General features: G+C 45.9%; 1 protein-coding gene and 1 long non-coding RNA gene across 4 annotated transcripts in view; both read right to left on the reverse strand.

Annotated features, from left to right (window-relative positions):
* Window positions 1-26,800, reverse strand: part of TSNARE1 (t-SNARE domain containing 1) — a 454,966-nt gene that overhangs the window by 410,045 nt on the left and 18,121 nt on the right. The gene's annotated exons all lie outside the window — the stretch shown is intronic.
* On the reverse strand, window positions 1,841-15,728 carry LOC137851541 (uncharacterized). Its single transcript, XR_011093274.1, has 5 exons — window positions 14,202-15,728; window positions 13,032-13,178; window positions 11,835-12,936; window positions 11,481-11,669; window positions 1,841-2,116 (listed from the first exon to the last, which is right to left on the reverse strand). It is a non-coding gene; the product is annotated as an uncharacterized lncRNA (long non-coding RNA).

The raw sequence follows: 26,800 nt of genomic DNA on the forward strand, positions 1-26,800 counted from the left end.
CTCAACAGGGGCCAACATGCTGCTGGCCCATCTTGTGGGAGCTTCCCCCCTGTCGACACCAACCCCATATCTCTCCAACCCTGAAGCCTTCACACTCATCACGTTTGACGTTCTTCATCATGAACACCACCAAACACCAACCAACAACACACTGCGGGAGCAAGTTCAAAGCAAGACGTGGTAAGGCACGGGGATGCCGCATCAGTCCATCCACCCCCACCCTAAAAAAAAAAAATTAAATCTTGACTACAGCAGCTGCAAACTGGTTTCTACCACGCTGGTCTAGGCAGCTCCTAGAGGCCGCATTCCCACGCAGCCCGTCCTTTCTGCCACGCAGAAGAAACTGCATGTCAAAGCAAGAGATGGAAAGGGAAAGCTATAAAGCTGAGAAGACGCCTTCAGCAGAATTTTAAAGCACGACTAGCTAGCACTGAAAGCCAAATACTGTGGTTTTCAGCCCCGTTCCTTGTAGGAAGGGAATTTATGTCATCCCTCTCCATCTAAACATGGTGATGGGAGGCTGTTGCGCACAGTAACACCACTGATGCTCTTCACGCATCCTGGGGCAATGGGCAGTGACATTTAGGGCAGCCTCACCTGGATCAAAAGGGGCACCCATCCTGCTGAGCCAGCACCAGTGCTCCTGCAGGTAATGCTTGAGCCTGCAGGAATTGCTGTGCAGAGCTCTGCTCCCTCTCCAAACACGAGCCTTGCAGGTGCTGAATCGCAGATGCTGTCTCAAGGGGCATCATGGATGAGCCACGTAAATCCACACCTCCAAGCGGAGGTGAACCAGATGGGAAGGAAAAGTAAAAAGAACAGTCTCAGGGAAAGCCAGCAGAGCAGAGCTGCTCCTTGTGGATCTGCTGCTCAGGCAGATGGCAAACCCCCCGGGAGGTGACCTGAGCATCAGCAGGCATCACCGCCAGGACCCAGGAGATGAGAGCACACTCGGGCATCGTGGTGCAGGACCAGCCATCCCATGCTTGCCATTCACACCACGTGGGGTCCCAACCAAGCTTTATTCACTCTGGGAAGAGTTTCCAAGATGAGGAATGTGAAGTTAAACCCAAAAACCTACAACAATGCGATTCTCAGCGATTTCAGGGACTTCTGCACGGCATCGTTAAGCGCCCAAGTTTCCAAGCGCTGCCATCATCCATATTTCATTTTTTCTGTACATAACTAGCTCTAGACATCCAAGACATGAAACCATCAAGTGACAAGCACAATGACAACAGCAGGGAACACGAAAATATGGCTACAGCTGAGACACCTCCAGGATAATGCTGTTCTCTATGAGTCAAGCTAAGGCACGACGCACAGGGACTCCTTCCCCGGCCTCGCCATCGTATCAGCACGCAGAAAATCACCAAACCCTGCCTCACTAGGCTTCTGCAGGGCGGTTGTGTACTGCCTGGTTTGGCACAGGAGCCAAGGATGTGGGAGTGAAAAAAAGACAACTAGCCAGACCACCAGCTATGCCTGAGTAGGTAAACAGGTGGCTTTTTAATTGAGTTAGATAAGTGGTATTTCTAATCACGTTAGCGCAGGCACTTAAAACAGCAACTCCCAACAGGATTGTAGTCTGGGGAGAGTTTAGAAAGAATAAAAGGCCTGGCCAGGAAGGCTTTGTGTGGAGAAGGAGGAGCTCAAAACTTTTAAAAAGCAGTTCATAACTCGATCAAAAGGAGGGTGAAGCATCTATCTGTGATTGAGAGCTGGGAATAATGCGTTTCCCAAGGCAAACACACAACATTTGGGTCTGCTGGAGCCTCATCCTAGTGCAGATGGCCCACACCTGCAGAGATGCTCTCACCAAGTCCTTCCTGGTCACATAAGATTTTTTAGTACTGGGATGAAAACTGTTTCACCATCATTTCATCACACCACAGACACCACTGAGGTGTGAGCTCCGGTGTCATCCTGCAGTCTGAGCTGTGCTGTTTGGACAGGTACAAAACCACCTGCTGATCCTCAGGACATCACTGCCGAGTACGGGAACAGCATCTCCCTTTTAAAAACTGGGGACACGAAGCTGTAAAGGTCCTACAGAGTTTCAAGACATCCAGATCAGCAGACACCGGGTAGAGAGCTGGTGTTTGTTGCAAAGTACCTGTGGAAAATAAAATGAAATCCATCGTGGGAAACAGGAATCACTTCTTTAACTGTACTGGTTTCTTTAGGAGTCTGGTCCTGCCATGGGAGGAGCACTCTGGCCACAACCCACTTAATTATTTCCGTTTATGTTCAATTTGATAGAACACAAAGATCCTGATTGAATGAGGATCTGCATTTCTCACCAGCAGGTTGTTGCTCTCTCGCTTGCTTACACACACCTACCTTGCAAGAGCTCCCATTTTTAGCTTTTATCCCACGAACTCTCCTCCTTGAAACGCAACCCCTCTTGGCTATAAAAGCACTTGATCCCCCTAGCAGGGAAAAATACCGATGTATTGCCAAGAGGCAAGTCCTGCATCCACTGAAAACTGAGCAAATTTTGAGATGCAACCAAGCGCTGTGCCTACAGCTCCAGGGTTTTCTCTGCAGACACTCGGATGATGCAAGATGAGCATTAGCCAGATAAATGGTGGATTCCTCCAGGTATCCATCTACCTTGCAACAGCTATTTAGCAGGCCGTATTTCTTAATTTACTCCTTTACCAAGAAAATGCAGCGCCCATTTATCAGGCTGTTAGCACAAAAGGCCTTTTGCTTAGCATCCTTTGTTGAACGCAATAATATTTTAGGGTATCAATAATACTTCTTACATACAAAGCTTGCTTAAAAATGGATGCAATTTCCCCAAGCAGAATAAAAAATCCGAGATAAAATTGCAACAGTGATTTCTAGCTGCCCAGAGCAGCAATGCCAGCCTTCGGTGACCCCTATGAAGGTACCAAGCCAATTACACGCGGTGACAGCAGGCGTTCCCCTCCTGCATCGGCTTCTTCTTGCTGCTGGCTGTGAGAAACATCAAAAGGTCGTGCAACAAACACACCTTATCACACCCTTCAGGCTACAGACAACTGGCCTAGAGGTTTAATCAAGATTTAGATCAAATTGCGCAAGGTGTTTTCGCAGGCACCGATCTTACTGAGTTGTTACAGCTAGAGGACATAAATCCCAAGCACGGTCCCGTTTAACCTATGAAAATCCCCACCAGGAAGCCCAGCTTGACCCGTTCCCTCCATCCCCTTGCTCTTTATGAGCAGACAAGTGGCAATCTAGGGAGCCTTGTGCCACCCGTGATGTCCCTAGGTGCAGCTTCTTGTGCTACACCATCACAGCTCTGGTTATTAGGATTCTTTTTCTGCTGGGCATCCTGAAAAGTACCTTTATTTCTTTAGAAGGTAAATAAGCAGCAGGGGCTGAAAGTGGGGAATTTGTGACTTCTAAACACAGGTGCTTTCAGCTGTGAGCCTCTTCCTCTCCAGGAACATAAATTTAGGAAAGGTATGGTGAAAAGCAGAGAGGAGACCACTGGTTTTCTGAACCTTGCCGTCAGTGAGAGATGCACTTAGATGTGAATTTCAGCAGTCACTTTCTCACCGTTCCTGTTTACTGCAGGGCATTGCTAAGAGCAGCTAAAACCCAAGCGATTCTCCACTGGGAGAAGGAAATACAGGAGCATGCACTTCGACAGCCTGAAGCCTCACACAAGCTCTCCCAGGCAACAAGATCCACACAATCAGCTCATCCTCCCAGTGCCCACAGGGGTTCAGTAACTCCTAATCCCATCTGCTACCCAAACAGCGAAGCCATTCCCTCCTCGTGAAATGTTTACAGGGAGGGAGAAACTACCTCAACCACCCAGCTCACCAGTCACCCAGGTGCTTTGAGGCTTCTCCAATCTGCTCCACCTACGCCTGTGTGCTTTCCCCAGCAGAGCAAAACAGCAGACTCGGAGGGGAGAGATCCATCTGGAAAGCAAACGCTGCTGGAAGAAATTGTGCAAAAGCCTCCAACAGCAGGAGGAAGAGCAGCTCTCCCTAGGTGGACAAACTCACTACAGATTTCAACCCCTATACACTGATATAAAACTACGATGAAAAGATCAAAGGCCATCTATTTTCCAGTTCCACATGCTCCTCCACTTGCTTGGGATCAGGAAGGTGACAACCTTTTCTAAAACTCAAAGAAAATGCAACCATCTATGTCCTATGCATTTGAGCTTTCTTTTATTTTTATTTTTTTTTCTCTCTCCTCCCTTCTTTCCTTTTCTCTTTTGTTTGATGCACTCAGCCGTGTAAGGAAACAACTCCTGTCTGCACCGATAGAGGAAACGCTACGGACTGTTTAGGTGAGATTAATTTCAGGATTGTGGCCAGGACCGAGGAAATTGGTGGAAGAAATCCTTCATGGTTGGATGATGAGGTTGCAGTTGTATGAGTAATTGAGTTACGTGCCCAGCACCTTGGGTGTGGGTGATACTCATTCCTTCCCTCCCTTTTTGAATGGAAAATGTCATCCAAACACACAAACATGATATTTGTATTAAAAAATAACGAGTTGGAGGCATAGATTTCCTCTTGTTTGTACAACGTCCAATACAGTTGCTGTCCAGAGGATTTTGCCTGCTGGGTTTTCCACAAACATTCCTGATCGGCATCACAACCACGCATGTCAGATGTACACATCCCCCAAAAGCTAAATCTCCTCCGGGATGGAAACTGGGACAGTGCCAAGGTAAATCAGCCATGATTTAGTGGGTGACATTGGTGCTAGGGGATGGTTGGATCAGATGATCTTGAAGGTCTTTTCCAACCCTAATGATGCTACGATTTTATAATTCTAAGTTGATTGCAGCCAGCTCCCCCTCCCAAGCGACCAAACGCCTGCACACAAAGGCTACGTGAGGTTTTCGTGCTGTCAAAGAAACCGAAGGGGAAGAAGGGCCCTTTTCGGAAGATGTCTCCCCTCCATCTGGACCCATCGCCTCCCATTACTCAGTCGCCTTTCTGGGAATTCTCCGTGCCTTTCCCTCCGCCCTGCCCAGGCACTGGATGTGAAAATAGCTTACGACAGTTCCTGCTGGCGTGACACCGACTCTGCTCCTCCTGGAGGATGAATTAGCAGATGGGACCAGCGGAAGATGGCTGAACCAGAGAGCTGGACAACTGGAGTCTTTCCGATCCAGTAACTACAGCCCAAAAGACCACGGATGCAAAGATCCTTCAGGGTCAGAACCTCTTTCCTAGGGGCAGAAAGGGTGTTAAGGAAGGTATCTGCTGCCTGTTGCATGTGGTTACTGATGGGGTACGCAGGCTAATTTATGTCTGCATGGGTAGTTTCAGCATTCCCCAAAGCCTTGCTTTGTTTGCTTATTCCCCAGTTGACCCACTGTGCTACCCCAGTAAAATAACCAAAATACCGAAGAGCTTTTTGAAGTTAATACGATGTGCTCACGAGCATCCTCTGTCATGCAGAACTAAAATTAAAACGTACACTTGGCCTCGCCTCGCTCCCTGAAATTCGGCGTGCGAGGAGGAGATCCATGGTGCAGAAACTTCCCCGTGTCACGTCAAGAGATTCCCGACAGCAAGCTCCCAGCTCCACCACCATGCCTCTCCTCTCACAATGTTTCATCGCAGGAGTTATCTCTTTTTGGAGAACACAGGATATATCCATAGCAAGGTGTAAATGCAAGAAAATATCATCACCTTCAAAAATACAGGTCTGGTGGCTTGTTTTTTTTTTGCAAATGACTTCTTTGTCCACGTTTGACAGTTTCTCCATGTCTCTTTCCACTAGCAGGACCACAGCTAGAAAACCGAGACCATCTCAGACGCTTTCTGGCTCAGCAAACACAGCTGCCTGCACTTAGGATGCGTATTTTGGGGTTGAAATTGAGATGCAAACTGCTGCTAAAATAACCGCCACAGAGGAATGGTTGCTTTTTCTCCTGAAATACAGAGACACTTCCCATTTCTTCCCTGTCTCCCGACTAATTTTTACCAGCCTATAGAAGGAAATACGAATGGCGTGACTCAGAGGGAGGATCATCTTCTCCCCAGCACAGAAACACGCACGTGCACGCCAGAGGAACTGGGTCTTCTGTCTATGGCCACCAGTCTTTAACCCTGTTGGCACAACTCTGTGTGACGTGTCTATAAGAAAACACAAACAAGGCAAAAAGAAGCAAAAGTACCAAGAATTAGAAAATAAAACTGCAGGACTGTCTTGCCTGTGATGAACAGGAGTCTTCCTCTATTTCATTGCAGCATCCAATGGAACATCCTAGGAACCAGCAAGCCAAACACAAGGATCCTCATCCTGTGTGCAAAGGAGAAACTTGGATGGACCAGAGGGAATGGCCTCAAGTTGTGCCAGGGGAGGTTCAGGTTGGAAATGAGGAGACATTTCTTCTCAGCAAGAGCAGTCAGGCATTGGGACGGGTTGCCCAGGGAGGTGGTGGAGTCACCGTCCCTGGGGGTGTTCAAGGAAAGGTTGGACCTGGTGCTTAGGGACATGGTTTAGTGGTGACATTGGTGGTAGGGAACAGTTGGACCAGATGATCGTGGAGTTTTCCAACATTAATGATTCTCTGATTCTGACACCTGTGCATGGAATAGACGGTGTGGGGTCGGGTCAGAATCATCCATATGGCCATGGGATTGAAGTTATGTCTGGGAAGGAAGTGAAGACAACATCCCATCATCATGCCTGCAATAGCTTATATAATACGTTGGCTCACCTGCTTCACAAGCTCTTAACTTCTGGAATACATCTCTAGAAAGCATCATCTGGCATTTATTTATTTATTTTTTTCATTGCCTCCAGTTTTACTGCCTTCTTAGCGTGGTGCCCAAACACCCACTCATTGAAAAAACAGAGTGGGAATCAGAAGGACCATGCGCAGAGGCACCAGGAGAAGACATTCCCCCCGATGCAGGAGGCCAGATCCGACAAGAGCTCCTTGCTGTGCTGTGCAAGTCCTCCCACAGCAGCAACACCAGGTATCAGAGCACAAACCCGCTTCGAAACTGCAAAACTCATTTTAAAACTCGATCTCACTGATATGCCAGGCCTTCCAGCACCGCTGCTGGGTATTGATGCAGATATTGCAGCCCCCAGGGCACATTTCCAGCTTGGTTTTCTCAGTCAAAATTCCTCCTTGCTCCCGATACAGCTGGCAGCAACATGATCTGGATCCAGATTCAGCGCAGGGGAAGACGGCTCTCAAAGATATATCTGTATCGCCTCGTTGCAGCAAGGTCTTCAGAGTCAGCTATCTGATGCTTTAGACACTCCTGTAATGTTATTTATGAATTTAAAAATGCATACAGGCTTCAACACCCTCTCCCCGTCGCTCTCTGTTAGCATGTGAATGCAATTTAACACAATTAGGCAGGACAGAAAGCTCACGCCTTTTTACAGGATCAACTGCATTCAGGTTGTTGGGCAAGATAAAGAGACTCCAGGCCAACGGGCAGGCTGGCCAAAAGCACGTCACCACCTCCAGATCTTTGTAAAATTGGTCAGGATTTTGCAAGGAGGAAAAGCTTTCCCAAAAGGCATCATGTCCTGCTACAGGTCTACACAGGCATGGGGAAAATAATACTAATATTAATAAATAAATCAAGTAACCCTGGATTTGTTGGCTTTAAGTGAAATCTTGTGTTCCTGCTAAAACCTTAGCTTTGAGACTGGAAAACCCACAACTTCATGGAAGGCACTGGGGCGAGTGGCTTCATGTGCAGCCTTTTTATTTGAAACCCTTAATATTGGGGCAGAAAAGAGGGAGAAGGTGACAGAGGTTCCAGGGGAAAATCAGACGTTGCTAATTCTGGTGTGTTTTTTCCTATTAAAAAAAAAAAAAAAGGAAGATTTATTAATCAGTTCCTCTGGATATACCCATAGCTCCCCAGCGACTTCAGAGCAACTTCAGGTGGTAGCAAAGCTCTCGATGGTCTTTTTCCAGGAGAAATTCAAGAGCTCTTAGCTTGTGCCTCTTGAATTTTTACGAACACAGATCAGGAATTTGAGAATAATCAGTGTATCAGCTGTACCTCTGAAAGAGGGCATGAGATGGAGAACCACCTGAGCACAGGTTCCAGGCACCAGAAACTCACACACCTGACGTGTTGTAGGTGCTTGAGTCAGTCCTACGTGCCCATACCCCCATTTCCTAACCTAAATCTGCCCTAAAGGTGCTGCCCTTTGCGAAAGTGCTTTGAGATCTCGAGCTGTACTACGCCAGTAGAGGTACAACTACAGGTAATCCAAAGTAAATCACTCCAGAAAGCTAATGGCGCAGTCTGTCTGAAAATAGACAGAAATCCCCACCAAAAACATCCAAGTCGTCATGATAGAAAAATAAATCCCGGCAGATTGTTGCTAGCATTATATGAATCATCATGTTGTTATAGCAACTTCAGCTCCGCATCGAATCTAAAAACCAAGCACAGCTGAAATAATATAACAGTATTAAGTAAAAATGATATATAACAAGATAAAAATGGATCGGCTTGATCTCAGAGGAGCACCCACACTTCTTTCTCACCCTTTGAAAACATTGCTTTCCTGTATTTAAACAAAGAGAAGAAGACTTGGAGCTTATGGAGGAGAAGCAGAGCGCTAACGAGCTTTTGGATTCAAGGAGAACCTCTGAAACGAAGATCACCCCTTAAATAAAACCCAGTTGAAATAAAACTCAGTTAAGACCACCAGAACAACCTCACCAACTGACCCCGTACAGCAAAACTCCTGCGTTGCTCCAACCACACGTTGCCACATCAGCTCAGGAGTCGTGAGCAGAGATCCCGAGCAGCACAGACCCAAGGAAGGGGATGCACAAGGTGTATTTTTTTAAAAACTTGCATCTACATGGGGCTATTTTATTATAAAAAGTGAAAAGCATCACCGAGGTTCCTTCCGCGCGAGCAACAAAGGAAGGAAGGCAGCTAAATATTTGATTTCAGGGACACATCTCGCCTCCCGGATGCCTCAGAAAACACTTTTTTGCCCCAATTAGTGCCCCACATACCCAAGAAGCACCACAAGGCACTGATCTGCTCCTCCTCCCTGCAGGCTGCTGCCAGCGTCTCAGAGGTTTGAAGGGAAAAAAAAAAAAAAGAAAAAGAAGGGAAATAGCTGGGAGGTTTGCAAATTTTGCTCTTGAGGTTTCACGCAAATTAAAAACAAACAAAAACAACCCCGCAGCTCTAGTCCCAAAGTCCTATTAGTCTCAACAAGAGCACTAAAATATTTCCTGTAACTCAATTAATTAAAAGCTAATAAAAAGAAACAGCCTAACTACTTTTTTTCAGGGTTCATGACAGCACAAGCATCACTCTGCCCCAGACAGGAGAAATGTTTTCTTTTTTTTTTTTTTTTAATGCATTTATTCATTAAAGTTTCCTCGTAGGCTGTGTAATGAGTCACTTCTCCCTGCTTCTCTAGAAAGTGCAAGGGAATGGAGAGGTACAGGACTTAAAGAGGATGGAGGCGCTCACAAAGCTTGTTAGAAAAGCTTCCAAGGGAGCCACAGATAAAGTGAAGCAGCTCTAAAACCCTGCTCAGACGCACAGGTTCCATCCCTTTTTCCTTATCACCGTAACTTTCCCCAGGCTCAAGTCTGGCTGGCGTCTTGCTCGCAGCCAGCACGGAAAAGCCGCCCCCTCTCCCTCACCCAAAAATAACTCCCCGAGCTTTTCTTCCTCCCCAGAAGAGTTTGGGAGGAGAAACACAGAGCAAGTAGGATGGATGCTGCTCCTCCCATGGGCTTGGTGGCTCAGGAATGCAGACAGGGCTACCTCTGCACCATGAAACATGGAAAGGGAGATGACAGAAGTTGCTGTTATCGATGGTCTTAGCCTGGTCCCACGCCTGCTCTCCGGAGCCCCTCAACTTTCCAGGACCTTCATCCATACCCTGAAGCCCCCCAGCGTCAAAGGAAGCAAACCCAAGAAGCAGCATGGAAATGCAACATGAGGCTGGACAACAGGAACAGCGTGCGTGCCAGTGAAGTCTTCATGTATGTTGAGTGCTGATGGAGCCCCAAGGAGCTCAGGGTGATGAAATTGTAACCTCCTAACAGAAGAAACACTCAACTTGGTCAACAAAATGCTTCTTAGGGATGGAGAGAGTAGAACAGCCCCTGCACAGCCCCAGCACCAATTTATTTACGCAGAATTTGACCTACAGAGCCCTGCTCCTCGGCTGACTGCGGGCACAGCACTCGCTGTCCAAGGACAGCAGGGAAAAGCCCAAGATGCCACACAGAGCACGTTGGACCAACCAATTTAACGCCTTCACGAGCTACCTGCTAGCTACTAGATGCTGTATAGAAGGCAGCTATGTTCTCTTTGAGCTGTTGTCATCCATTTGTCCAAGACTGTAAACCTCAAGAGCTCCCTACCACTCCTAAAATAAGACCAGACCCCCAAAATAGCACACCCTGAGCCCAACTCTCATCCACGTGCAGCAGTAGAGGACCTGAAGTTGCCCTGGTGGTGGTCATCCTCATGGCATGAGATCTTCCAACCTCACCTAGAACGAAGTCTTTCACTTTTCTAGCCTTTACTTTACCTGGGAAAGAAACAAAATAAATCCTCAAAGCAATTAAAAAAAATATCACAAAATATAAAATCCAAAAAACAAACTGAAGGCAGAGTCAAGGAAAACTTTTTTTTTTTCTTTCTTCCACCTAGACTCCTTCCGAAGGGTTCACATGCCAATCTAATAATAAAGCTGTCATATGGGGTGATGTGATTTTAGCTTTCAAGCTGAAGGTTGCCATGGGAGGCTGTTCCCAGCAGCAGCGCTGCACGGCGCTTATAAAAGGCCTTCGCAGCACCAGACACCGCTCTGATTTCTGAGTAGGAAGAAATTCCCTATTTTCTTGAAAAGTCCCAGAAAAAAAAGCCACAGTCCTGGAAAGAAATGGAGGGGAAGAAACGGGGCTGTAATTCAGAAGGCTGTGTAAGTGTGGATGTAGCAAAGCACGGGCTTGGGCACGCCATCAGGGAAGCTCAACCCTGCAAGTTGGTGCGCATCAGCTGAGCCACGAGCGCTGTGTTTGCAAACACGGGTTTGCTCGGACAGGGGAGAAGATGAAAGAGGATGCAACGATCTCACGCACTGCATAGGCGAGGAGCAGAAACAGGAACGGTGACTGCAATACCCCTGCAGCAGTGCATTAAGCTGCGGGAAAATCAGTGCATTTAAATCCTGACTTTCCTATAAAAATGAGGCATCGCCTCCCAACCTGCTCACCTGGCACGGGACGAGGTTTTTAGGATAAATAAGATCTATATACAGGGAGCGGCACAAAGCTGGTCAAATAAAAACGACTCCCTTAAACGCAGCAAACAAGTAAACACAGAAGCTACATTTCTATCCCAAATGGTGAGATTTAAGAGCCCGTTACAACCTGCAGGATTTACAGAGGAAACACAATAAGGAGTTTTACCGAGGACTTAACACAAGGACGGAGCCATGAAGCAGCAGGAGGGGGAGATGGAGTAGCTATTTACCTTCACACACTGCGCTGGAGACTGCTGAATACTGATTTATAAAAGGCTTAATTCACGTAGTCAATGCTGCCAGCCATTAGGTGCTTTAATTCTTCACAGGTTAAGTAAAGCTGAGCTGGTAGATGAGGTGTTTGGATAGGGGTGAATGCTTGGAGAGAAAACAAGCTGCTCTCCTGTGGACACACGCTTCTAGGAGGTTAATGTCAACAGAGACACACAACTGCATTATTTAAAGGACAAACTGAGAATGCGATGCATTAATGATGACAAAAATCGAGTGAAAAGCAGCAAATGACTCATCTTGAGCCAGTGCCCAGAGGTGAGGGCAGAGGCAAAAGCTGCCGTGCCCTGTACCTGGTCACCACTTCTGGGCTCCACGTCCCCACTTCCAACTTTAGCACCACTTAACACAGCCCGGGATGTCCGAGATGAAGAAAAGGAAGGACCCCGTCCGGGTGAATCTCTGTTTCCATCAACAGTGCAAGGCTCCTACAAGCATACAAGCATCATAAAGCATAGTGATGGCCGTTCTGTAAAAAACAAAAGCTATCATAGAAAAGAAAGAAACCCAAAACCAGGCTGTTATTTACATATTCCCTGTTCAGCCATCACGGCTGTCTCGCTCACGACACTACCCTGTTAGTTCTGCTCCAGGACTGGACCGTCTTCTCCATTGCAAATTGACGACAGGAGATGCTATTTTTACAAAACCACAGCCAATTACAGCGGAACCAATAAAGCGGAAAGCCAAATCCTTTGTGGCTTTCTGTTTGTAAGGTTTGCAGGGACGTTCGCCTCGCTGTCTCCAAAGCACCACGGCTTCCCTCAGTTCTACCCAAGCGAGCTGCAGTAATTAACTCTCCCACAGAACTTGCCCGTCAGGGGTCCACTGCTGAGACGCTTCCTTCAGAGTGAAAGCTGGGACTGAGGGGGTTAAGTTGGACCTATAGTGGCTAGGAAATGGCAAAATAAATTTAATTTACTGCTGCTCTATTTCAGGCAATTCCCCTGTTGCTACTTTAACTTGTCAATGAAAGAACAACAGTATTATGTGTCTGTATATATGCATTTTTTTATGTGCTATGCCATTGTAAAAAAAAATAAATAAACCTTTTCCCTTGCATCTTCACAAAGACACGAGACCTAGATATTACCTACAAGGTCTCATTAGATCAGGGAGATGGTTTTCAAAGGCTATCAGATCACCAGTGGCATCGGCACCAACACCGGCCAAGAAAAAGGTCAGCACCTTGTTTCTACCATGGAAAAACTCTCCCTCTCTAGCTGGGATGATAAATCTCATTTTCTAAGGTTCATTACTGACGTGCTGTCAATAGGGCTGATGGAAATCTGGCTGATGACGTGAGAGTCTTCAGTTCAGGGGATCAGTGGAGCATCTGCTTGGCATGGAGAACGGGGTAGCCGAGGTGGGCTGAAAACAGAAGCTGCTCTGTGGCTAGGAGTCAAAAGAAACAGAAGATCACACAGCTGTGCGAAGCAGGTGTGTACCTGCAAAGAGATTTGGCAGCACCCTCTAACTACTCAGCATACCTATCCCTGCTGAGATGCTGCTTCTTTGTCAATGCCAAGAGCCTGCAGGCAAGATCTCCTCCAGGAAGGTTCACAACCTTGATCTTCGGTGATGCCAAAGCTTTTGGACTCAATTTAAACCACAATGTAAGTTATACATGGTGTGATCTAACAACAAGAGAAGGGAAAACAATTTACTCCACTATTCAGATGCGTAACTGGGATGCTGGGGAAGGGAAATTTCAACAGCACGGATCCAGCTGAGGTCTTGCACTTCACAGATGAGCGTGTCACTTTGTCTGGGTTTGCGACAAAATCATGCCATGGGCCACAGAATCCTTTGCCAACAGAAACGTTGCCAGAAAATACAAATTAGCAAAAAAGCATTAGTGGAAGTGCCCACACACTCCATATTTTTTCCTGAAAATTCTTCACCGGCAGCAATTCTGAGCCCAAATAATCATAAAAAAAAAAAAAAAGAAAGAAACAGACATTGTGATGCACCAACTACAGCAACTGCTACCAGGAACACAATATCCAAGATAAATTATTGTATTAGTTGAACTGTTTTGCTACAAGCAGAACAAATATCTGTAGAAGGTTTCTAAGCCAGCCCACCACCATCTACCCAACCTTCTCATCTCCTTCTGTTCCCAATGCTCCTCCTTCCCCAGCGCTGCATTAACAAATTCAGGGACATCCTTACCAATGGTATCAATGCCCTGCCAGCTGAAATTCAAATCAATCAACTCCTGGAAGCAGCCGCAGCAAGTAACTCAATCCCGTTCATCATTTTAACTTATCGTATCGATGTATCAGGTCAAGCTTGAAATCTCTATTTATATTATCAGCCTTCCTGATATTAAGATAATCATGCATCAAAAGGTCCTGATAAAAAGTTCCTTGTAACTTCACAAGAAGTTACAGTCTGCCTATTCCAGCAGATATATTCCTATGCCTGGGACAGTCTGCCTATTCCAGCATCCTTTTTTGACCACAGAGAGTACTTCCTTCCCCTGATATTAAGACAAGGAACACTATGAAGAACAAGAAAGCCCTGCCACGCTGAAACTTCAGCGACGGGGCAGTCTCCGAAGAAGCACAAAGCTCATCTTTTTCAAAAATGAACACCTGCTGAAAGTCTCTAAGAAATAGAAGTATTTACTCTTCCTCAAATCACCTTTATTTTACCTAAGCTAGACGGAGCGATGATTCTCCCAGACTGATTTTGAAAATCGTTGAAAATGGTCCTCTTAACTGCATCCACTTCTCTCAGCAATGCTTTGATGGGGAAATGAACTCTGTAGCCTACCGAGATGCAGAAATATTCTTCTCATGCTCTTACAGCCCTCTCTCTGTTGCCCCTCCACCAGCCAAATAATATCTGCAGCACCTACAGGCCATCATCGGGTCAGTTACATCTGGTAAAATCTGACAGAAAGAAAGAAAAAAAAAAGAAAAAAGTAATTCCTATCATCTCAAACAACTTTTACTCTGCCGTTCACCTCCAACTAGCTATTTTCCTTCCTACAACAAATAATACAGCATCATTCTGTTATTTCGGGAAATAGATGTTTTCTCCAGCGTGTGGGCAGAGGGAAACAATTTGTATCCAGATTTTTGGATTATTTAAAGGGAGAAGGAGGAAAAATGTAAGGACAAACTAATCAAACATTCTTATTTGGGGGAAAAAAGAACAACAAATATTTGAACTAGAGCTCTCAACTTCTGATACCAGCTATTAAGAACACGGATAAAATCTTTTATTTATCTCACATGCGGCAAGAAGACTTTGTAAAAAAAAATAAAAAAATCACAGGGGACATAACCCAGCGACAATCTTCTCCATTAACTCAAGAACGATGTTCTATTGAATATTTCAAGCGCAATTACACTGTAACAAAATGGCATCATGCCACGAAGTCCTATAAATTATTCTCTCTCAATGCCTCCCTTCCACGCAAAGACGCCAGGAGGCTGAATAAATAAAGTGCTCCGAGATCAAACGATGAAAGGCACTGAAGAGACATTGAGGATCCTTCCAATTTCCATGTTTGCTTGAAAGCAGAAAAAGGTTACCTTAATGGTTGGCATCACAACTTCCAGATGGGATCTGGCCACTTGGCCACGCTCACCACCTCTTACTGGAGTTCAGGAAGGAATTCCCACTCTTGCCAGCAAATCTACAGGGCTGGTCACCTGCAAGTAACTGGGATTTGTTGTGCCAACGAGATGCCTTCTGCAAAGGAATGTAATGGAAAATATTCAAAACAACAGCAGCCCACTGTGATGGAGGAGATGGATGGAGACACACTGAAGGGATGAATTTAATTCAGAAAACTGACTGAAACCAAACACAGCAGAAACGAAAAATAAAAATCAATAAGCAAGCTTAGGGCCGACAGATCTAGAACTACATAGCTTCCTTCCTCATACCACAAAAATCAGGAAAAAATAAATCGTGAAATGCAAGAGGTAAGTGACATTTTTTTGAGTAATTAAACTGGAGCACAGGATGTGAAGGCCAAGAACTTAAGCATGCAAGGGACAGTGAAGTAGGTAACGAGACCAGCCAATGCTGTCATAACTAAGCTGTAACACAAATGCTTAAGCCAGCCTTAGTGATTAACCATCAGGGAAAAAAAAAAAAAAAGAAAAAAAAAAAGAAAAAAAAAGAAAAAGAAAAAAAAAGAAAAAAACAGGGAGAAATAATCACGGCATTTGTGTATCAGGGCACTACTTTCTCGTCTTTTGAGCACACTATTTCTGGTCGTCATCCAAAAGAGAGATTCTGGAGCTAAATGAACCCTGTGTCTCACCAGGCAATTCCTGGGCCGCTTATAATTAAAGGCACCATTAAGCCTTCAGAGACACCAATCCATGCCAAGATTGCACAGATGAACTTGGTCCAACTACACCACATACAGGAGATACACCAGATCTCAAATAGATACAATTTTATGGGAAGCTTTCTCAATGTCCTACAATCTTAGGATCGTTGAAGATACTCTTGCCTCTATCATCCCTTCAGCTCTGGTTTCAAAAGACTTTCCCTAGTCATCTGCCAGCAAGCTTAAGGTGTAGGAAGTGGAAAAAAAAAAAGAAAAAGCCCATCTAATCACTGATACTGTGGAGAAAGCAGTAAGTAAATAATCTAGTTTACACACAGAAGCAAGTATCTTCTCCCCATTTCACATTTTTTGGGGGTAGACAGGAGGGTAATATTGTGAATTTCCTTTTTGAGTGCTTATTTTTTCAGGGTCAGAAAAGCCAAGTGAGTGTAAATTCTTGTGAACTGATAAAAGCCACAAGCATAGTTCATCTATTCGTGAATACAGTCCTTTAGAAGCAAAGTAAAAGGGTAATTAAGCACTGTAACAAGGGCTCTCAGGCAACCTGGTCCGAGTAACAGAACATCACCAAATATCTGTTGGTGGAAGATGCTGGTCAAGTTTTCCTCTCTGCATTTAAGGGGCAGGAAGAGAGAACAAACTACAAATCAACTCAGAAACAGCCATCATCTAAGATACTAAAAATATTATCATCTAAACGCAGGAGGGTCAGAAAATAAATTCTTAACTGCCTTCTCAACATAATGCAAAAAAGCAAGTCTATTCTTAAGCATACACCAAGGCCAGTGAATTTGGGATAAAAGACAGATGGGAGAATATGTAGGAGAATATGTTCCTGAGTACTTCCACAAATAGGCTACCAAAAGTTGACAGAGATGCTGTGTCACGAGATGAAGAAGTCACAGAAGATGTCTTTCTTTCCCCACTGGAAGAGACAAAGAAGCCTTTGGTAATCCTTGTTACCACTGCATTGCCTCCAGCCACTTGCCCTTAAACAAAATGGCCTCCCATGGTCATAGGGTGATGGGCACCACCTTCTCAGCCTCCCAGCAACATGATGATGATCACCACAAAGACTTACAGTGATACAAGAACCATCAGTGGTCCCTGCTGACTTTCCCATCTATTAGCCCCATTCTCCTGTCATTTCGGCCATAGCTGTAACTTGAAGCTGTTGTTGGGCAGCTTCAGCTCAGCTGGAAAAAAAATAATACTAAAAAAATCATACAACATATCTACCACCCTGAAAATTGGAGTAAAGGAAAGAGAAATTAATACATCTGCTGAGAAGGCGAGCACAACTCAACACTTCTAGCGACCACCCAACATGTGGCTTACCTACTAGTAAACAGATAGTAGTTGCTAACCCTACCACAGCTAGTAAGTGGTAGAAGACATGCTAGGAGATGACAGACAAATCCACCAGAAATCAGGCATCTTCTGCTCTTCAGCAGATGGAGCACAGACAGCAGATGGAAATCCTCCTTTTGAGGTTCATGTTTTAGGCATTTATTTTGTTGCATCCCAGGAGTTATCCCCACCAAGTGCAAGGTCACTCCTGGTGGTGTAGCTACCAGTAGTGTAGCCAGTCAATACTGCTTCAGACCTGAGGCCACTTCAGCCTCTTGGGTTTCCTCGTGTTCAAGTAGGCTGACAAGCACGAGAATTTCATCGTGTTGCTGCCCAGAAGCCATCCATGAGAAGCAGATGCCCCGACAAGCAGAAGTCAGAAGACTACATTCAGAGAATGACAGAACCATTTAGGTTGGGAAAGACCTCTAAGATCATCAAGTCCAACCATTAACCTAGCACTGCCTAGTCTACCACTAAACCATCTACACATCTTCTGAATACCTCCAGGGATGGTGACTCAACCACTTTCCTTGCAGGCTGCTCCAATGCCTCACAACTCTTTCAGTGAAGAATTTTTTTCCTGATATTTGATCTAAACCTCCCCTGGCACAACATGAGGCCGTTTCCTCTTGTCCTATCATTTGTTGCATGGGAGAAGAGACCAATCCTCGCCCCACTACATGACAACTACCTCCCTTGAGGTAGTTGTAGAGAACAGTAAGGTCTCCCCTGAGACTCCTTTTCTCCAGGCTAAATAACCCCAGTTCCCTCAACTGCTCCTCATAAGACTTGTCTCTAGACCCTTTACCAGCTTCGTACCCCTTCTCCGGACATGTTCCAAGGCCTCGATGTCTTTCTTGTAGTGAGGGGCCCAAATCTGAACACAGTACTCGAGGTGCGGCCTCACCAGAACCGAATACAGGGGGACAATCACTTCCTGGCCCTTCTGGCTGCACTATTCCTGATACAAGCCAGGATACCAGTGGCCTTCTTGGCCACCTGGGCACACTGCTGGCTCATATTCAGCCAGTTACCGACCAATACCCCCAGGTCCCTTTCCAACAGGCAACTTTCCAGCCACTCTTCCCCCAGCCTTTAGCTCTGCATGGGGTTGTTGTGCCCCAAGTGCAGGACCCGGCACTTGGCCTTGTTGAACCTCAAACAGTTAGCTTTGGCCCATCGGTCCGGCCTATCCAGATCCCTCTGCAGGGCCTTCCTACCCTCAGGCAGATCAACTCATGACTAACTTCGTGTTGTCTGCAAACTTACTAAGGGTGTACTTGATCCCCTCATCCAGATCATATTCTTCCTTCCCAAGTGCACAGTGTCCACCCAGCAGACTACACATGGTGCTGTGGTGATTTTACCCTGCTACGCAGTTGAACACCACCACAACTCACACAAAGAAAAAAGGGGATAAAATATAATGGGCTCCTCTACAGGCTGCAGCGTGGAGATCTGCTCCATGTGGGACCCATGGGCTGCAGGGGGACAGCCTGCTCCACCAGGGGCCTCTCCACAGGCCACAGGGGAACTGTTGCTGCATGCCTGGAGCACCTCCTGCTCTCCTGCAGCCCCACCTTGGGGCTTGTTGAACCTCATACAGCCCCACCTTGGGGCTGCAGGACTGCTTCTCTCACATTTCCTCACTCCTCTGTCCCAGCTGCTGCTGTGCAGCAGCTTTTCCTTTTCTTAAACGTGCTCTCCTAGAAGCACAACCAGCATTTGTCCATTTTGGAGCTGGCTCTGATCTGACACAGGGCAGCTGCTGGGCCCTCCTCACAGAGGCCACCCTTGCAGCCCCCCTGCTACCAAAACCTTGTCACAAAAACCCAGTACAGGTGTTTCCAACATAAACCTGTCATTCTCGGACACTATTCACATTACTTTCCCACTTGATCAAGAAATTGAAACCATAACTAAGCGCAGCAGGAGACTAACAGAAACGTGTAATTCAATTGAACCAATTACTTGATTTTTGCCACTGTACTTCAAAACCAGACCCAAATCACCTATTGCATGAGCTTGCTTTTTCTATTTTAAATATTTCTGCTGTCCAACAAACAGCTTCATTCACAGCCAAGTCAGAGAGGCTTATCCAAGCCATAGGTGAGCAGGAGACAAAAGAAAAATCTTTTTTTTTCCTCCCACATATTTAGCAGGGCAAAGCAAACCACGTCCTCTAGTTTCTATGAGTTACATTTATCTATGACCATTCGTAATTCTGAAAGCAAACCAGAAGTGATAATACACAATCCCTCTGCAAAACGAAACAGAGATGGATGGAGGCTAAGAGGTATAATTTAAGACAGTCTATATTTTTCGCAGTTCCAAGAACGCTGCATTCAGGCTGCAAGAAAAGTCGCTGGCAAAGTGAAATCAGCAGAAGGCAAAAGAGTTTACAAATAATATCTCAACACAAAAAGGAGCTCATTTAGGCATTTAAGGAACAGAAGAAGCAGCCAGCAAGTCTGTATATGCAAGAGCCCTCCTCTCCTCCGATGCAGTCATCCTCAGAGGCCCACAAGATCCTGCGATGAAGCAGATGAGACTTGCACTGGTGCCATCCATAGTAGCACCCATTGTGACAGAGACCTCCTCCTCACCAAAGCCATGCATACCAACAAAGAAAAACAGTTTTGAGTCATCTCCTGTCTCCCAACTGGCTCGCTCCTTTTAGCGCAGAAGTCTTGGTAGCCAGGATTTTCCTCCAGTGAAGTGGAAAGGATTGCTTCCCTGAGCAGGCTGGGCTTAAGCTCTCAGCCTTTCTGCAAATGCTACAGGAGATAATCAATGTAAAGAGTTCAATTCTTCCCTCCTGAACACTATCATCTGACGAAAGCAGCTTCTCAGGCAAAAGAGAAACTCTTTACGTGCTATTGTTGGAAGAATGGAAGACAGGTCTGCACTGGTTGTCATCAGCAGGCATCTGACAGACGTCTTTTCTCTTCGACAGCTCTCTTTGATGTCTTCACTGTCTTCCTTTTCAGTTCAAACTCCAGCAGAGTTTCATACTGAGGACAGGCTGAATCTCACACAGCTTTCCTTTCCAGCTTTGGACCACCTGCATGGACACCATTTCCACGACACAACTTATGGCCTGTAAAACAAAGACAGTTGCCCTGACCTCATGGAGGTGCTACCTTGCATGTTCAGGTTCCTTGACATCATAGTCTTTGGTTTGCTCCACAAAAGCCGTAGCAGCAATAAAACCACACATTTCCACATTGCACAGCACTGAGTGCTGAAGAGCACCATGTTCTCAAAGCCAAGAGTGGAGCTGAGCATCCCTGCCCTTTTCTCCTGCAAATCTTCACCTGCCATGATGATCCTGCTGCCCAGTTCTACGTCCCCACAACACCTCTGATGTATCCATGGATGCTTCACCTCCACAGCTTCAATTCCCACCAATTTCTCAATCCCTGCTCCATAGCACCCTCCCAAACACCAGGCAGGCAGCAAGCAGCATACGTGAATAATCAGGACCCCTACACATACTAACTGGTTGACTGGATGATCCCTAAAAAATAGCTAATTGTTGATTTTCCCTCTATTTCCCTTGAGGGCACTGAGATATTAAGCCCTTATGTGCTTCATGAACAGGCTCATTGATGGCTGGGTAGAGGAGAAAAGCTGAAATCAGCGATCTGTAATCTCTTCTTTGATGTGATTAACTCAGCCAACCTACTAAAGTGGAAGAAGCAGAAAGAGACCAACAGCAGAAAGCCTTAAAAGAAGTGAGAGAATTGAGACCAATAAAAAAAATAAATAAATCCACTCCTGAAAACAACTTAATAGTGCTCATTTGTTCTCACTTCCGTACCCAGGCCCCACACACTGTATTTGTATTTAATTTTCTGGTTCACCAAGTAGAAAAATAACCCCTTTCCTAATGCTTCTTGTTTTATTTACACACTTAGTCAGAACCAAGCTAAACACTCAGATCTGTCGTTGAAGGTTTCAGGTGCTCCTAGCTCTTGTTTGCACCCACGGCGTAGCAAAGCATCAGTGATGGGCACTTTGTTCTCCACGTCATGAACAATGGCATTGCCCAGAAGAAGCCGCCTTCCATCCCCTCACACCATCCATGGTCCCACCACACCAAACAAGGTCCCTCCACACCAACCATGGTCCCACCACACCAACCAAGGTCCCACCACGTCTCAGTGGCTTGTACTCAGCCTCTTCAGCTGTGAGTAGAAGACTAACCAAACCCAAGCAAGAGCAAAAAGCTCTCACGGAGCTCAAAATTTCATCTCGTCTAGCCAAATTCCAAGCCTTTTTTGTTTTATATCCCTTTAATTTTATTTCTGGTAGGGTTTCGTTTTGAATGAATTTGGAGCTGGCTCACCACACAGGCGCCTGGACACCAACACCAAAACAGGCAATAGAGATGGAGCCACTTAAAGGAAAATTTTAAAAATAAAATAAATAAATAAATAAATAGAAACCCTGACTTATATTGGCTTAAAACGATGTGAAACTGCATCTTTGGGCTGCAGCTCCGAGATGCATTAGCTCTGACAAGGGAGGTAAGTTCAGACCTCCCCACACTGCTCTCTCCCTGCCCCACGCCACGCTTGGCTCTCCGCTCTCTTGCTAATACAGCAGCCGGCAGCTCACGCTGTAAATCAGATCAATGAAACATTCAGTTAAAAATAACAGCCAAAAACTCCTCCATTGCAGGAGAGCCTTTAGGATTATAAATGATGAAAGCGTGTTTCTAAAAAAAGCTGAGTCGAGAGCAATTTCTGAAGAGAAGGTGGCAAGAACAGCACCAACCCCAGCCAGCAGAACATGGGGACGGAGAGAATCGAACCTAAATCCAGCCTTGGGTGGAGGGCTCACGCATCCTAAAGCAGGGATGAACGGATCCATGGTGACCTGCAGCTGACACACACACTAAAACCCTCATGAAGAGAACCATAATTAATCACCAAATGCAATTAATACACTAATATAAGGACCCCACGTGAATTGTGTAATGTCTGTAAGGTCCAGGGTGGGAGCTGGACACGTCCCATGGGGACACTACAAGGGTTGGGCTGCTCCAAGATCTCCTGGGTGACCAGAATGACCCTGATACTGGGCAACTGGGTCTCAGCACCCATACCTAGTGGTGACCTGGCTTGAAGAGGACATTGCCTGGCTCCCTGTGGAGATGTCACAGAAGGAGGATTTGAATATTTGGGGCACCACCATCTTCCACTTGCGACCATCTCCTCCGTTATTCGTGCTCCATGGCTGAGAAAAGAAGACTTATTACTTAGGATTTATTCTTTTTACAACTGTTTTTATGATCAATGCTGGAAAACAGAAGGCTTTTGAGGGGGTTTCTTTTTCTCCTTTTTATCTAATCTCAGCATCTTCCATCTAAGCACACGTTGAGTAAATAACTGGCTCTCTTCAGCCTGCAAATGGGACCGCCATCCCCCAGATCTCTGCTTCCCCCACAGCAGCTGGGTCCCTCAGGAGGATCTGCAACGTCTGTGGCTGGCTCCCAACTTCTCCACGCTTGTGCAAACACACGTGGCCGTGCACACCTCAAAGCCATGCTGCAGCATCTCAGCTGCTTCCTTTCCCGTGGCTGGCAGCTGTTCCTGATGCCAGGATGCAGCCCTGGTGCAGTGGTTGCAGCTTTGAATGCCTCTTGCAAACACCTAACTCACCCTTTATCAAGCACTCAGAGCAGCTAACCCTCTGTTTTTACCCACGGTGACACCGAGCTGAAATATTCTTCTGCTTAAACACCAAAGCTACAGCTACACGGCGTGACAGTGGCTCAGGACAGAGGAGCTGCTACCACATCACACAGCTCTGATATAGTGTGGCCGTATAACATCGCTCGTGTTATAAAAGGAGAGAACAAGCTTCTAAAGATGCCTGTCTAAACCCGATGTTTCTAGGGGAATTTAAGTTTCATTACAAGCTCTTTTTGCTTCTTTTCCTCATCTTTTTTTTTTTGGAGGGGAGGAGGAAGGGGCTGTTCTTTTTCCTGTCGTCACAAGCAAATCTAACTCTTCTTTACCCAAACCGCAGCAAATGCAGGTTTACTAAACCTGTTAACACACAAGAGGAGTGCCTCCAGCGCCGAGGGACGACAAGACAGATGGCACAGGAGGTGGGGAGGGGACACAACATCCCCCCTGCAGTGGTTTGGCATCATGCCGCGTCGCTCTCTCGTCTTTGAGGCTTTTGTAATCTCTCCGAATGGAAGGCACAAACTTCCCAAATTCAAATCAAACTCAGTATTACGCACGAGGTACCCAAATATATCTATAAAAATGCACTCTTACCGTATGGCACGTGGTATATTTCAAACAAACGCAGCTGAAAACCTCCCAGCGACTGCACTAAGGGGTTTTGCTTACCTTTGGTGCTCACACAGCTTCTAAGAAGTTGAGTCTCTTCCAAGTATTTTAACTCAATTGCTTGGAGAAACTCACCAGCGTGGGACAGTGCCAACAATCCTGTTGTGCACATCTTTACAGTCTTCCCCAGCTAGAGAAGACTTCCCCCACAAAGCCATCTTAAGGCTTCCTCAGGACCCACTGGCCTGAAAGGCTCTAGCTGTGAGCTGGGCTCTATTTCCAGCCTCCACACTGCCTGTTTTCATCAATTTCTCCCCAGTTAAATCCCAGGCTGCCCAAGGCAAGAACCACCACCATTACATGCCATGTCCAGACGCCCCCAAGAAATTTCTGGTACTAAAAGAGCAAGCCATGGAGCTGTGTGTTAATAATTGCACGTGGTTTATTGACTAAAACAGATGACAAACAGCAAACAAGACCCGATATGCACCGTTTTAGTTGACCTTTGACTCTGAAGGAGCCAAAGCAAGGTGATTCCAGCCTATAAACATTCCTAATTCACCAAGCAAGAGCAGACCGAAGAAGCTCAGACCTCAAACCTTGCAGGTAAGCACACTACAGCACCAAATCACCCCAGTTGCTTCACCTTAAAGAGACAAGAGGGAGGCGTTGACACTGAAGTGATGCTTTGCGGTGCACGTATTCAACTGCCAGGCTTCCACAAACTCTGTCATGTAATACTGTGGATCGAGGAGGAACAGAGACAAGGCACAGTCATCTGCACCTGCCTCCCAAGCATCCTACTGCTGGAAAATGGATAGAAAAGAATCTCAGTTTAATGGAGTGTTATTCTGCTTCGGTACAGCACAGCAAGAAATGGATTTGCATCGTTTTGGTTTTTCATCCTCAACTAGATTACATTTAAAAAAGGAATCACAAACTTAACGAGACACAACAGCAATTAGAGTGAGGGTGGCAAGAAACTGGCGCTGCATTTGTCACGGGAGCAGTTTGGGAGTTACCCTGAACCAGCTCGTACCATTGATCAAGGCATTTCTTTGCATCAGCCTGCTGCAGCACGCAGATAAACCACAGCTGCACCGTGCGCATAAACTGCGCTCGGATGCATAAATCTTAACAAAGTGGCTTCTTATTTTGAGGCAAAACCAGAAAGAATTATACGTTGCATTAAACATTTTCTCCTCCGTCCTCCTCTCGCCCGTCTGAAAGATCAATTAAAGTGCTTTTGCATAAGACAGGCAGCCAAGCGCTTTCCAAAATAAATAAATAATGAAGCCCCTCTTTGCTTTTAATATGATCCCCAAAGAAAACAAGTACAGCGGCTTAAAGATTCCCACAGCGGAAAAGAAGAAATGGTCTAACCATCCGTTTAAGACTTCAGAAATCTGTTTCATTCTGTCTTATGTCTCTCGCTAAGTTTCGAGCGCTCAGACGCGAATATTAGTAACACACTGCAGCAAGCTGAGTTGTTTCCCCTCGCACGAGAAGATGTGCAAGTCCTTCCCCTGCATGCACACACATTCGCTGCTTCTGTCGCTCTTCTGTTTGCAAAGATAACAGAAAGAAACTACAATTTTGATTTTAACACATTCCTCCCCTTCTGAGGCTCTTTCTGTCCTGGATGCCAGCGATAATGCAGTTCAACAACACCACCAAAACATCCTTGAATATTATTTTTTGCATGCTAACCAGCAACGTGGCTCAACAGCAAGAGCCTGAGCACTGGGAGAGTATCACTGAGCTCAGCTGGTTCCCCAGTGACCAAGCTTAATAGGAACTGGAGGGAATGGGAACTGGAAGATCCTCAAGACCTACTCTGTTCTTCTCATGCTGCCCCATATCATGTCCTTGCAAGGCAAGGAACTGCTCCCATCAGAAACACACCTTCCTAGTTTTTCGGAGAGCACCAAAGAATTACCCCACCACATCACAGTGAACCTGTCCAAGCCCGTGTCATTGGAGAGCAGTTTTGGGGAATGACATCTCCTTCCTCCAACAGCAGTGGTGTAGGGCGTGAGCGCTCTTCCACTTCGCCCAGGCAATGCCAAGATGTTGGGCTGCCTTCCAGCCGTGCAGCCTGGCAAGGAAATCCCAGCTCCAGGCATAATCCCCGTCGAACTCAAAAGCAGGAGAGCTGGCATGGAAGGGAACCACTGCCCTACTCAACTGAAATAGGAGGAAAATAGCTTGAGGGGTTCAAAATAAAAAAAAAAAAAAAAAGAGCTGCAAGGTGAATAATTCATTTGGGCAATGTGCAGTGCCCCGACTCTGTGCGAATTGTTTGAGTTGAAGGTTCACAGTTTAATCAGAACTGCAAATAAATAAAAAAAGAAAAGAGAGAACTACTACAGTCAGAAGTACAAGATTTATCTTGAGGAAATGAAACAGGTTTCTTGGTAAGGGACTTTTATTTAAAATAGAAAAAAAAATACCTTGCAGTTTGTCAACTGACCAGTAAGGGGAGTCGGTGCCTAGAGCTTCAAGCCAACCACACAGACGCAGTTTTGGGTGGAGAAAATGCAAATAAACAATTCTGAGGCGCTGACATTGAGAACACGCTGGTGGTTGCCAGAAGATGTGAGAGCTGGATAGGCAGAGAGCATCACGTCCAGAAAAGCCCCTAACCCAAAGTGCTGGAAGAGGGAAAGGAACCGAGAGGCAGGACGGTAGAAGACAGGCATGGTTTTGCTTGAAGATGGGCTTCTCTCTCCTTGTGAGACTTGATGGATAGAATGTGAAAGTCAGGAAGGAGAAAAATAAAGGACAGATGAAATGAAGATAAAGCTTGGGATAAGAAAATAGGAGATAAATCTCAGTGTACTTCTGGCTGTGGTATTCTGGTGGTAGCAAGTTCCCCCAAAGAGATGTGGGTCAGTTTGTTCCTCTGGTAGCCTTGTGGAGACATCAAAGAGGGCACCACACACCTGAGAGAAGACTTTGGAGGATCAGCAAGGGCAATCAGACTATTCACCACCGAGTCCCAACAGCAGAAACATAAATATGGGGGGGAAAGAAAAAAAAAAAAAAAAAAGAAGCAATGCACAAAACATCTTGCGCGGAGTGGGATTTAATAATATCACACAGTGTCTAAAAGAAAATGTCAGCAGTAGGAACTCATTAAGCATTGTATGGGGAACAGCAGCAAAATCACTACTGCGTCTACACCCATGCTGGGCTCGTCAAGAGAAACCAGGCTGCCACCGGCTACGGGGCCACGGAGAGGAGCACTCAAACGCTTACGTTTCTCTTTGCT

Source organism: Anas acuta, chromosome 2, assembly GCF_963932015.1.
Source record: "Anas acuta chromosome 2, bAnaAcu1.1, whole genome shotgun sequence".
Taxonomy (NCBI): Eukaryota; Metazoa; Chordata; class Aves; order Anseriformes; family Anatidae; genus Anas; species Anas acuta.